Below are 11,454 nucleotides of genomic sequence, written 5' to 3'. Positions count from 1 at the left end.
AATACGTTATTCATTAGTTATTACACAGTACTACATATGTAATTACAATGTAATAAACGCTAGTTTAAAGTTTGAGTTTTGATTTTAAACAATCATTATACATTTCTCATCTGAGAGCATCGTACTCCAAAAACAAAAGAGTGCTGGGCTCTAGATTTTCAACTTGACATTGAAAGACTGAAAGATGAATTAGCTAAGTTAGTGAAATAAATTTCAAATGTCTGCTTTATACAGTATACCGTAAATTTCCACAAATTGTCACTCAAAACTTAAAAAGAAAAAGAAAATAACAAAAAGGTTTAAGAATCCACCTGGTCTGGATATTATAGCATATTATTACTAGTATATTATTATTATTATTATTATTATTATTATTATTATTATTATTATTATTATTATTATTATTATTATTATTATTATTATTATTATTATTATTATTATTATTATTATTATTATTATTATTATTATTATTATTATTATTATTATTATTATTATTATTATTATTATTATTATTATTATTATTATTATTATTATTATTATTATATCAGTAACAGTATGCAATATATACCCTGGTGCGAAGAGTTTCATTATTTATTTTCTAGTAAACAGATTATTCACTTTAAAAATGTACCAATAATGCTAAACTTTTTTTTTGTGTTTGAAATTGTGAAGCAGTGAATTAATTGTATTATTTATGTATGTATTTTCATAAAAGATCAAACGTGACAGACTTTGTTTTGGTAGTGTTTCTTTTCCCATGTGTCTAGGTAGCACACGAGTGGCAGTGTTGTCAGTCTAGCCGTTGAGTCTGTGTCTATGCTGGGATTTGTGTAGAGGGCGAGATGATGATGTAGATGATGTATTTGTTTGTAGGGGGCTCTTTAGTGCTCGACTGAGAGGAAGACCTGCTGTTGTGATCCAGCCTGATGTAAAGTGAGGCTACCGCTGGGTGCTGAGAAAATGAGAGCCATTACTGGGCCAAAAACACTGTCATTTGGGTAAAGAATGAGCCAGCGAGAGGTGCAGATACAGAGCTTGATGTTACAAAAGGGGGGCCAAGGGGGAGACTGCAATTTTACCTGGCAGGGCTTTGAGGTGCCAGCGAAGCGCAGATGAGACTGTAATCAGAAGCAAAGGGCTTCTCGTGCTTTGTGCCGAGGTGGTCAGGGCCGGTAGAGCTCAGCCACGTTCATGGACTCTGGAGGGACTATCAGTGCAGGACTCAGAAGAAAACTCTCTTTGACTCGGTTTGGACACAAATACAGCAGTGATTAATCACCAGATTGTGTAATAAACGTGTTGTTTGATTTGATACACTCGTTGACAATGTTTTATGAAAACACATAACCTCAGTGTTTGTTGAGATTTCATTTGCAAAATAATCTAGATTAGCTGTACTAAACTCATCCTTACAGTTGTGACAATAATATGAATAATTACACTTGTGACATCTTATAATAATAATAATAATAATAATAATAAAAGATTAGCTGTACTAAACTAATTCTTACACTTGTGACGTCTTAATAATTATTATCTTTATAATTGTTGTTGTTATTATTATTGATATTTTTTATAAATAATAATCTTAATAACTTATTAGAATCTTTATTATTGTTATTGATATTGTATTATAATTCTTAAACTTGTGACATCTTAATGAGAATAATAATAGTATTATTATTGTTGTTATTTATGTTTAAATATTTAATAATTTTAATAACTGTTATTATAATAGTTATTATTTTTGATAATAACAACAACAAAATATAATGATAATGATGATGATGGTGGTGGTAGTTGTTGTTAGTATTATCATTATAGTAATTATTTATTATTATTATTATTATTAATAATAATATTATTATTATACATATATATTACATATTTTATTAACAACAGTAATGATTCAGAGTATTAATATTATACTAATTATTATAAATGATCAAAGTAAATTTTATATATATATATATATGATTTTCTGAAGAAATTGCGAGTGTTGTTCGCTCAATCAAAACTCCATCACAGTCCTAGGGTTTTGTTGCCAGTGCTTTGCTGTGCAGTTGCTAAGGTGTTCTGAGTGTTTTAGTGTGTTGCTAAGGTGTGGCCATGTGGTTGCTAGGGTGATCTAGGTTGGTGTTTACTGGCTGAAGTTTACAGGATGTCTTTACCTGTTATACTGTCCACATACAGAAACTCATATTTGACGAATTAGTGTTAGTATAAGCACCAGCAATAGTGGCTTTATTAAATATTATTCTAAAAAATAACAATATAGTTCATGTTAAATATAAATAAACGTGTGTGAAAGTGAGTGAATCTGTATATTGTAGTTTCCTGTGAAATTCCAATCAAAGGTCGCTCATCATTTGTTACCCTCAAGTTTCAATTTCACCACAATTTCTTGTGTATTGAAGAGAAAAGGGATTTAATTTGAGCACTTTTCTAATTGATGGAGCTCATTTAGGCTGGTTGTGAATGACAGGAAACGCTCGCGAGTCGCAGCACTTCTTGTTTACGGAGCTGAATCTCAAATCACTCTCTGCCTCCACATCTGTCATCTTTAGGGTTAAAGGACACAGATGGCAGCCTCGCTGGCATTCAACCAAAGCGCCGCGTGCCAACTGGATGCCAGGCTGTGAAGAGGGAAACTGTTAACTGTCTCAGGTCTCTGTGTCACCAGATGTCCCTCGAATGTTCTTGAGCGACAACTTATGTTGTTGCAATCTTGGTTTTAATCACTCTCATTTATCCGAACGGCCCTCCAATAGCTTTGAATAGAAAATTAGGCATCTCAGCGAAGGCTTGAATCAGGATAAATCATTTAAGGATCTGACACAGCGCACATAAACTTGTCTCGTATCGCCGGGCGGAAATGGAGCGAGCGTTTGATCGCTGCTGATACGAGGGCGTTCGACACTAATCGCGTGGCTAAGGCCGTTTGTTTTGCTGACTGGCCGAGCTTTAGGCCTCTTCTGGACTTCAGTCAAGTCGACGCTCATGGTTTTGATCTTCAATATTAAGTCTATTTAAGCGATAATTGAAGTCGCTAAACCGCACGGCCCTTCGTGTCCATCCAGCGCGCCGCAGTAAATGATATACCTCGCGGTGTAAATACTGTGCTGAAATTTGAAAGCATATTAGTGTTATCCCTTCCCCTCAGGCAATTGGTCTTTTATGCCGTCAGATTCTGGCTTCTGATAATATTAAGTGAAATTTGCCTCTCGTATCTGCAAAAATGGCTTCAACCGCTAACACATATGAATATGTTAATGTCGCGTGGGGAAATCTGCCATTTTACTGAAAGAATGACTGATCCCTCCCAAAGATCTTTAAGGTAAAATTAAAGCAGCCCTCATATTTAGCATCTATTTTGTCCTTTAGATGGAGGAATTTGAATACTAACGACTAAATTGCATTTTCTTTAATATCTCCTCTTGAAATTAGACCATCTGGCTTGGAGTCGTATTAGTTTTTGATCATGTTTTGAAACGCATTCATTTTTAATGCAGGGCTTAAACTAAAATATTATTCTGCATGGCCTCTTTTCTGGGATTTGTTTCATGCTTCTGTTTCTTTTATTGTTCACTCTTGAAAATAAATGTTCTTTATTGGCTTTGATGGTTCCATGAAGAACCTTTCAAATCCATGGAACCTTTCAATTTTCAGAAGTTTCTTTAGATGTTTAAAATGTTCTTCAAACTAAGAAAAAAAATAGTTCTTTCACTGAAAGAAAAACAGTACTTCTGTGGCATCACTGCAAAACCCCTTTTTTGGAACCAGTGTTATATTAGTATCACTGAAGTACTGTTGAGTGTGTGTTTCCCCCAATTTATTTATTTATTTGTTTGTTTGTGGCTTTCTTTTGTGTTTTTGTCATAATATCTGTGTAATATCTATATATTATTTAAATTTTTATTTCAGTTTTAGTTTGAGTTATTCAAGTTAAACATTAATATATATATATACATACATTTTAATTCAATTTATTTATTTTTGTTTTTCTTTTAATTACTTTTGCTTTTGCACACGTTTTTTTATCAGCGTATAATTATTTGAATTAGTTAATTATTTTATTTCAAAAGGCAAACACTATTGTTTTTATGAAACTAAAGGAATGTCTTCACCTAATGCATTTCCTTGTCCCCTTCTGCGCGTGTGGCAATTTTTGGCAAATGCTGTCTGTGCTGTTTTACAGATTCGAAAATGCCTCAGCAAATGATCGAGATTTAATTAGCAATATAAATGCCCGAAAGAGCACATTATGTACAATTGTCTTGCTATCTTTCCAGAAATTAGTCTTTTAAAATGAATTTGCTGTATTAATCATCTTCCAAATATTTTTGATCACTGAATTAATAGTTTTCCATCCTGTTTTTAGGTATTCATTGACATAGGTGATTGCCTCTTAATTACTACAACAGCCTCCTCCTATTCTGTCTTATTAATTCATGTTTCCTGGCACAGTCCCAAAAGGCAGTCTCGCCCGATATCTTCTAATTACTTCTGTAATTGAATTTGCTCACTGTTTCTGGACGATTTTTTTCAAGGAACTGTTTGTTCGGCGGTTTATTGTGTCTTTGTGCGCCGGTCCTCAGCAGACAGAACATGCAGGGCCTCTCTTCTCTTTTCTCATTAATTTTCCAGAGCCTGCCTTCAGTTATTTATTTATTATTACCTGCCGAGGCGGCCCCTAACCGTGTGAACGCCGGAGCAAACAGGGTGGAGGAAATTAATTAATTAGGATCGGTGAAACAATTACCTCGGGCCCCTCTCAACCAGCCAGTCAGTCATTTGCTGAAGCCTTTGCCGATTTGAGAAGCACTTTGAAGTGCCATTACACGTGGGGAGACCGCGGCTGTCACGACTTTCTGAATACGTGCGAAAGATTTGGAGTGAGTTGTACACTGCATCATTTAATCCATATGAAAGGATAAATCTGGAGACGCATCAAAACCCGGGCATAAAAGTCACTCAAGTCGGGGGCTCCTAATGCAGAGATTAATGGCGTAATTGAATGCGGCGCGAGCGGACGCTCATCCCGGCCCTTATCGGAGCCCATCGTGGCCGCTCGACTGACCGCCGATGGACCCTCAGGGCTCATTGTCCTCGTGTCAGAGGCCATTATCCGGCAGCGGCGGTGGAAAATTCGTCCCCCCGCTCTGACGGCGCATGTGTGTCTTTGAAAAAACTTTCCCCCACTCGGCCATTGATTTATTTTTCGCTCCTATCTCCCCTCCTTTTGTTTCCTTATCGTGGCTTCAGGTTATTATGTGCAAAGTATTGACAGCACTAGAAGGCCCGTGGTCGATGGCGGGCTAATGCATCCGTAATCCCGTCTTTGTTACGGAGGAATGTTTCGCGCGGGTCTCCGATGAGAGGAGAGGTGCAAAGCTGTTGATCCAGGGTTTATTTGTCACGAAGCCCATCCATCAATCAAACCCGAGACCATCTGACTGACTGAAAGACACGCCGACTGGGCTGAGGAAATTTGATAACGCCGTATTGTCAGGCAGCTTCACTGACTTTTTTCCCCCCTCTCGATAAGAAATACATTTGACTGGAGCAGATAAGCGCACAAGGGGTAAAGCCTTAAAGAGAGAGGGTGACACGTATGCCGTAAGAGTGGGGCTTTTCGTCCTTTAAGAGCCCTGGTGTAAATGATAGGTTTGGCAAACAGGACAAACACAGATTCAAAAGCGGCAACATCCAAGTGCAATGGATATACCTAGATTATTTAAAAAGATGCCAGATAGTAACAATTCCCCATCTGTTTGTGCCGTTATGGAAACGGCACGCTAGAGTACGCCGGGAGAAGCGTAAAGCTGTGTTTTGCACCCGGGTTTAAGGTCTCTTAAGAGATGCATTTAATGCACTGGTGCTCAATGTCGCTACACAGTAAGCGCTAAGCCAAGACAGGTAAAGGGTGTTTTTAGCCACAACACAAGGCTCTTTTTTAATAAAACCCTTTTTAATACATCAGAGGTACTTACAATAGAAGTGAATGAAGTCAGTCGTAGACATTAAAATACTCACTGTTATAGGGTAGATGCAATATATAAGCAATATGCATGTTAATATGATTTCTGTGTACAATTGTATACAATTTTGGTAACACCTTTGTTTAAGAACCAATTCTCACTATTAACTAGTTGCTTGTTAGCATGTGTATTACTAGCATATTGGCTGATAATTAGTACGAATAAAGCAAATATTAATGTCTTATTCTGCATAACCATATTTTAGATCTCTTAATCCTAAACCCCATACCTAAATTTAACAACTACCTTACTAATTATCTATAAGCAGCAAATTAGGAGTTTATTGAGGCAAAAAAAACATAATAGTTAATAGTTAGTTAATCGTGAGAGTTGGTCCCTAAACTGTGACCCCAATTTTATATCAATTCATCATGTTGCCATGACAAAATTACTGTAAATCTGATGATTTAACAGCTTTACAGCTCTAATAATACATGGATTTTAACAGGGAAAAATAATAATGTAAAGGCTCAAATTATAATGTTAACATTTTAATCTGCCCCATTCACTTCCATTGTAAGTGGCGCCTTAGAACCTGTAAAAAATCAATGCATACATACATAGATACAAATAAACCCACCTACTTCAACTTAAAATTTAAGTTTAGTTGCTGCCTTCAATTTTTAAGTGTAATCAAAGTCATTTCAACTCACTTTTTAAAATCTTGTCTAATGGAATTTTAATGAAGTTTTTACAGTGTAACCTAGATATTTGCTTATTTAAAGAAAATGAGGTACGAGTCGAAAATTTTTTTGTGATAATCATTTTGAAACAGCTTTAAATAGATTCATGCCTATCTGAATTTAGAGTCAGAGCTATCCATTTTTTTATTATCTATTTTTACGTAGCATCAACACTAAAATGTACTTACTTAGATCTTCAGAAGGTTACATCATTGTCCTCATTCATGAAATTAATTTCCTTCACAAACCATTCTTACGTAAATTGTTACATTAAATTTAATGCGGCAGTTAATGTAAGAATGGATTTACAATGATTCGTGCAAAAATAAGCTGGCCCATTGGTTTGGTGTAATTCAGAAATCTTCATTTATGTGTTCACTCACAGAAATTCCACCCAGAATATAATCAAAATATGTGTATTTTTATTCCAATATTAAATAGACAACAAATATTAGCGTAAACATTGAGATGTTTCTATGCGCTCAAGAATTCTTGTTCCAAACTGGGCCGTCCTGAGCATCTTCCCAACATTAGCTGCAGAGGGATGCTGACCCATGAAAAGATTCTTGAGCAAAGGCGAAGAAAGCCAAGAAATTACCAGAGGGCAAGAAAATGGACGTTATTGTGACCTGTACATTAACACACTGTATGATTAAGTAAGTTTTTGTGCTGTAATGACCAGAGGCTAAGGAGTCCGAAAAGAAAGGGGGGAAAAAATCAATGTAAGACAGCAGCAGATTAGCTTGACAGATTACATGCGCTTGACTGGCCCATTGTACAGTATGTCTCCTATATTCTTTAAGAAGATGACCAGAGGCTAAGGAGTCCGAAAAGAAAGGGGGGAAAAAATCAATGTAAGACAGCAGCAGATTAGCTTGACAGATTACATGCGCTTGACTGGCCCATTGTACAGTATGTCTCCTATATTCTTTAAGAAGACATCACAAAATGGAGCTGCCAAATGGCGTATGGACTCCCGAGATCATTTTTATTGATTTTGCACAAACATCAATGCAGGACTGGGGTGGTCGTGCACTCCTCGTGTCTTGGATGTGTGTTAGGATGGGATCCAAATGCCGCTGCATCAATACTGGGTCAGATGCAGGCAGCTGTCATTGTTCCTGCTGATGGACCATCTCGTTCTTGAGATCTCTTCATCTAGAGGACAACAACAGCTCTTTGGTGACTGAGTTTTGGCAAGACAAATAGTTCTGTTGTTGAAGGAGCTGCCAAAACAGATTTGAGAGTCATGGCTTGGCTGCAATGATATAAAAATAACGTTTCTTTACGCTGTGTAGAAAATGTCTCACATTTGGTTTGAAAGTATTTTTAATATCACCATTACTTCTCAGAGGCCACAATGAGATTAAACAGAGATAAAATGGAGACGTTTAGATATTTTCCTGAGAAAAAAGACCCTAGTATTCTCACTTGAGATTCAAAAGAGAGCTTGACGATGTCTAAAACGGCACTCTTGTTAAAGATGTCAACCAGGACATTTTATTGCTCAGAAGATGACTTTCTCAGAAGTCTTGATGGAGTTCTCAGTTGTGTATCATTTAAGTAGATTTAAAGGGTTAGTTCACCCAAAAATTACTCACCCTCATGTCGTTCCAAACCTGTAAGACCTTCGTTCATCTTCGGAACACAAATTAAGATATTTTTGATGCATTCTGAGAGCTCTCTGACCCTCCATATACAGTCAAGGTAATTACCACGATCAACGTCCAGAAACGTAGCAAGGAGATCGGTAAAATAATCCATGTGACATCAGGGGTTCAACCGCAATTATACGAAGCTACGAGAATACTTTTTATGCGCAAAAGAAAAAAAATAATATACTTTAAAAAATTAAAAAATAACGACTTTATTCAACAATTCCTCTCCTCCGCATCACCCTGTAGCACCATTTTGGAGAATATCCACTGAACGCAAACAGCGTATGTCGTTCTGTGTCAGCTGCGTCACACGGCTACGTTGTTTTTGTTCAAATCAAAGTACAAACAACGTAGAAAACGTATCCGCGGGGCGCAGCTGACACAGAATAGCATAAGCTGTTTGCGTCCAGTGGATATTTGGTCAGTGGAGACGAATTGTTGAATAAAGTCTTTTTTTTCTTTTGCGCACAAAAAATATTCTCGTAGCTTCGTAAAATTACGGTTGAACCCCTGATGTCACATGGATTATTTTACCGATCTCCTTGCTACGTTTCTGGATGTTGATCGTGGTAGTACCCTTGCTGTCTATGGGAGAGTCAGAGAGCTCTCGGATTCCATCAAAAATATCTTAATTTGTGTTCCGAAGATGAACGAAGGTTTTACGGGTTTGGAATAACATGATGGTGAGTAATTAATGACAGAATTTTTTATTTTTGGGTGAACTAACCCTTTAAGTGTATTTGTGTCAGATTTATATGTCTAAAACTAGAGATGTATGTTTAGAAAGTCGTACTACCTTAAAAGTTTATTTACTGGCATTGATGCTTCCATGAAGAACCTTTAAGATCCATGGAATCTTTCCATAGCACAAATGTTCTTTATAGTGGAAAAATGGAAGAACTATTGGATTTACAGTGGATTCTTTGCACTGAGGGGAAAAAAAGGCTTATTTTAAGACCTGTTCAGTGAAAGGTTCTTTGAGGAACCCAAAATGGTTCTTCTACACTTTATTAAAAATAAAGGCTCTTTATAGCCGGCTATGATTCCATGAAGAATCTTTAACATTCATGAAACCTTTCAATTTCACAAAATGTTCTTTATGTTGGAAAAAGGTTTTTTTAGATTATTAAAATGTTCTTCAAACTGATATAAAAAATCAATGAAATATTTTTGGAGAACCCGAAATGGTTCTTTCCATTGCATTGCTCTGAAAGCCCCCTTTTGGAACCATTCTTTTTTAGCTATAACTTTATAATATGGACTGGATTAACAATTTGGATTTGGTAGAATTTAGTAAGAAATGTTTGCACTCATCTTGTCGATATTTCCATTTTGATTGCAGACTTTGGTGTCGGAGCACAAGGTGAGACATCGCTGCAATCTTTTCTGAAACTCTAGAAAAGACTAATTTTAAGATCTCATTTGTGATTTTTCTTAAGGAATTGTATGTCACGTTGCGAAGACTATACTGTCCGAATATTTCTCAATATTTGTCTCAATATTTGTGCTGTATGTTAAGAATTGTCACATTTGTGTCTATTTTAATTTCAGGAGAATGGAATGTCAGGAGAAACATTTGAGAAAAAGGTGATACTTAAGTAAAATGTCTTGATTTTTAAGCAATAAAATTGTCTATATGACCGAAGCAGGGTATGTTAAAATTACATCAATAAAGAAATGGTAAGTAACATCATCATTTGTCCAAAAATTACCTTTGATTTTGTCTTGAAACAATCTTTTTTTTGTACTAAAACTGAGTAAACTCTTCATGTCAGCGCTCTCCTCTCCGCGGGAGCTGTATTAATGCCATCTATCAGCGCATGAGCAGAGCATGTAACATGATAAGAGCTGGCAGCGTGATTCATTTGATTCTATTAGCAGAGTGGCAGAGTTACATGGCAGCGTTAAACGGAGCAGATGTTAACAGTGGGAGGTGATGGAACAGCTTACACACACACACAGATGCCGCAAACTGTTGCGTGCACTTGTCAGCGAGTGTAAACGTGCGTGTGTGCTTTATGATGGCATTTAAAGGAGAGTGTCGTAACGTAGGCCATTTCCCACAGCGGAATGGACGTTCCTACGCCTCCATAACTCACGTTTTCTTTGCTTTTCACACACAGGCAAACGCTTGTGATTTATCTTCCCGTGAGCCGGTGGCATTTATGGGCTAGTTGTGAAATTCTACAACTACAGTATAAACAAGGGGGAAAGAAAAGCGCAGGATGGAGAAATGCGCGTGGAGTCACGGCCGGGCCGTCTGAGCACGAGACCTCCCTGCAGTTCTGTCTTGAAGTGTGTGTACATGAGTGAATGTTACTCGCGGGAGGCGCTCAAGCCTGACTCGATGCTCGGAGTTAATTGTGTTTTTTTTTTTTTCTGTATGAAACTTTTAAAAATCCAATTAGGAGCTTGAGTTCATTAAGGAAGACTATTTGGAGTTTTAGGAACTATATCTTGAATGTGTCTTAAAAACAGGTGAAGCTTTGAAGTCATTTTATTTTATGATAATAATTACAGCCTTCATGTGAGCTTAGTATCTGTCACTAAATACACACCTCCCCAGTGGAGCATTTATTGCTCAGAGGTTGCTCTTTGATTGCTCACAAGACTCTTAGTGTCTCAGATGTTTTTCCCCCAAATTCCTTAGGAATAAATTAAAACTACAGAGAGAAGACCCATAGGAAAGAAAAAAAAAATACAATTACTGTTGGACATCTCAATTGTTTCTCCAAGAGAGCAATGGGATTACTGTAAAGGACTACAAACTTAGACTTTTGCTCTTAAATCTCCTGATTTTTCCCAGTAATATGACATGTATCTCCTTTCTTTCAGAAGATGTCTTTATAATATCTCAAAGTATGCTCAGGTTTGGCAAATATTTGCCAAGGAACTTTTTATTTCTAATTGGTTGCTATTTATAGCTCATGAGGTTTTAACTTTGTCTCAGATGTAAAAAAATTTAAATAAGAAAATTGTTGATGTAACATTCATGGGGAAACAACGTCTTTATTAAAATATCTGGTGTTTTGTTTCAAACTTGATAAATCAGAGCACAGTTTGAGATACTGT

General features: G+C 36.4%; 1 long non-coding RNA gene across 2 annotated transcripts in view; it reads left to right on the top strand.

Moving 5' to 3' along the window:
- Positions 1–11,454, top strand: part of LOC107698050 (uncharacterized) — a 60,926-nt gene that overhangs the window by 5,658 nt on the left and 43,814 nt on the right. Inside the window, exons 1-2 of one of the 2 annotated variants that reach the window (XR_001635301.1) lie at positions 6,894–6,904; positions 8,427–8,431. The exons of the other annotated variant lie outside the window; for it this stretch is intronic. This is a non-coding gene — a long non-coding RNA (uncharacterized LOC107698050). Of the gene's footprint in view, positions 1–6,893; positions 6,905–8,426; positions 8,432–11,454 lie in introns of those variants that run through there. 2 annotated transcript variants of the gene reach the window in all.

The sequence above is a fragment of the Sinocyclocheilus anshuiensis genome, unplaced genomic scaffold (genome assembly GCF_001515605.1).
Source record: "Sinocyclocheilus anshuiensis isolate Anshui unplaced genomic scaffold, SAMN03320099.WGS_v1.1 scaffold1501, whole genome shotgun sequence".
Classification (NCBI taxonomy): Eukaryota; Metazoa; Chordata; class Actinopteri; order Cypriniformes; family Cyprinidae; genus Sinocyclocheilus; species Sinocyclocheilus anshuiensis.
The sequence above is the reverse complement of the archived record's forward strand: the minus strand, read 5'-3'. Positions and strand labels throughout refer to the sequence as shown.